This window comes from Penaeus japonicus, unplaced genomic scaffold (genome assembly GCF_977035675.1).
Source record: "Penaeus japonicus unplaced genomic scaffold, GWHDUDI00000001_assembly GWHDUDI00000038, whole genome shotgun sequence".
Lineage (NCBI taxonomy): Eukaryota > Metazoa > Arthropoda > Malacostraca > Decapoda > Penaeidae > Penaeus > Penaeus japonicus.
In genome coordinates this window covers 8678590-8681089 of record NW_028234440.1, presented here as the reverse complement: position 1 = coordinate 8681089, position 2500 = coordinate 8678590, and positions in this window count along the sequence as shown.

Sequence of the window (2500 nt, the reverse complement as noted above, 5' to 3'; positions counted from 1 at the left end):
GATTAAGAGATAGATAGATAGATAGATAGAGAGAGAGAGAGAGAGAGAGAGAAAGGGAGAGAGAGAGATTGAAAGAGAGACAGACAGACAGAGGAAACAGATCAACAGATAGACAGAGACAAAAAAAAAAAGAAAGAAAAAGACAAAATATGTCGTCCAAACATTTAAAAAAAAAAAAAAAATCAAATACAAAGAACTTCCTTCAACAGAAATTTCCCAAGCGATTTGAGTCTCAGACCCCTCCCCCTCCCCTCCTCCCCCCGCATTATGAAAGTAAAACAACATTCAATTCAGAATCAATCTCGTGTCTCTTTATAGATAGTTTGTTTGAAACTGTTCGAAAATTCACTCTTGTTTTTTCTTCAGGAAAAATACTACAGTGATACAGGATATAGGGAAATTAAATCAGTGATGAAATATTTAGTAATACACAAGATATAGGGAAAATATTTTGGTGATACAGGATATAAAGAAGCTATTTCAGTGATAAAGTATATAGGGAAATTATTTTAGTAATCCAGGATACAGGAAAATGCTACAGTGATGCAGAATATAAGGAAAATATTTCAGTGAGACAGGATGTAGGGAAAATATTTCAGTGAAACAGGATGTAGGACAATATTTCAGTGAGACAGGATATAGGGAAAATATTTCAGTGAGACAGGATATAGGAAAATATTTCAGTGAGACAGGATATAGGGAAAATGTTTCAGTAAATCAGGTTATAGGGAAAATATTTCAGTGCGACAGGATGTAGGAAAATATTTCAGTGAGACAGGATGTAGGAAAATATTTCAGTGAGACAGGATATTGGGAAAATATTTCAGTGAGGCAGGATATAAGGAAAATATCTCAGTGAGACAGGATGAAGGAAAATATTTCAGTGAGACAGGATATAGAGAAAATATTTCAGTGAGACAGGAAACAGGAAAAATACTACAGCGATACAGAAAACGGGAAGTGCGTCGACTTATGACTGCGTTTGGTTACGACTGACTGGTCGTAATCCGATCTGGTCATAAGTAGGACTATGCTAAATTACCGTAAGGATATTATGCAATGCAATGATATTGTACTCACCATAACGTCATATTTAATCAAAATTTTCTCAGTTCATTATTTAATTTTCTTTCTTTAGACATTCTTTTTATCTTTCTTTAAATTGTTCTACTTTTAAGGGTTTGAGTCAAACAAAACATACTACTGCGCACTATACTTTCCTACCGTCTGGCAAGTGAGAGTGATGCATCCCGACCAGGTGGTTGTAATATCGATCAGTCGTTAAGTCGAAGACTGCCTGTATAGGAAAAATACTTCAGTGAGACACGGTACTGGGAAAGTATTTCAGTGAGATAGGATATAAGGAAAATATTTCAGTGAGATAGGATATGGGAAAATATTTTAGTGAGACAGGATATTAGGGAAATATTTCAGTGGGACACGGTATTGGGAAAATATTTTAGTGGGACACGGTATTGGGAAAATATTTCAGTGAGACATGGTATTGGGAAAATATTTCAGTGAGACACGGTATTGGGAAAATATTTCACTGAGACAGGATATGGGAAAATATTTCAGTGGGACACGGTATTGGGAAAATATTTCAGTGAGACACGGTATTGGGAAAATATTTCAGTGGGACACGGTATTGGGAAAATATTTCAGTGGGACACGGTATTGGGAAAATATTTCAGTGAGACACGGTATTGGGAAAATATTTCAATGGGACAGGATATGGGAAAATATTTCAGTGAGACAGGATATAGGGAAAATATTTCAGTGAGACAGTATATAGGGAAATATTTTATAGAGTCAGGATATAGGGAAAATATTTCAGTGAGACAGGATATAAGGAAAATATTTCAGTGAGACAGTATATAGGGAAATATTTTATAGAGTCAGGATATAGGGAAAATATTTCAGTGAGACAGGATATAAAGAAAATATTTCATAGAGACAGTATATAGGGAAATATTTTATAGAGTCAGGATATAGGGAAAATATTTCAGTGTGACAAGATATAAGGCCAATATTTCATAGAGACATGATATAGGGGAAAATATTTCAGCAAAACAGGATATAGAGAAAATGTTTCAGTGATATAGGGTTAGAGCGATAGAAAAAAAAAATGTCAACAACATATCTTTGATATTTGTTGTTGTTGTTGTTTTCCTTGACAGCTTTCTTTGTTATCGTTATTCCTTCTTTATTCTTTGCTCTTTCTTTCGATTACAGTTTTTCTCTTATCGAAATGTAAATCAAGAAATGTTTGTATGTCTGTTTGTTTGTTTGTTTACTTATGTTTGTGTGTTTGTTTGTTTGTTTCTTTTACGTTTGTAAATGTCCGTGTGTGTGTTTTTCTGTATATGTATGTATGTGCTTTGATTAAGACATATGTATGAAACTTGTTCAAGCAATTTGCTCACCACGAACAAGCACATTTTGAAGATCCAAGTGCGTGCGTGTGTGTGTGTGTACCTGTGTGTGTGTACCTGTGTGT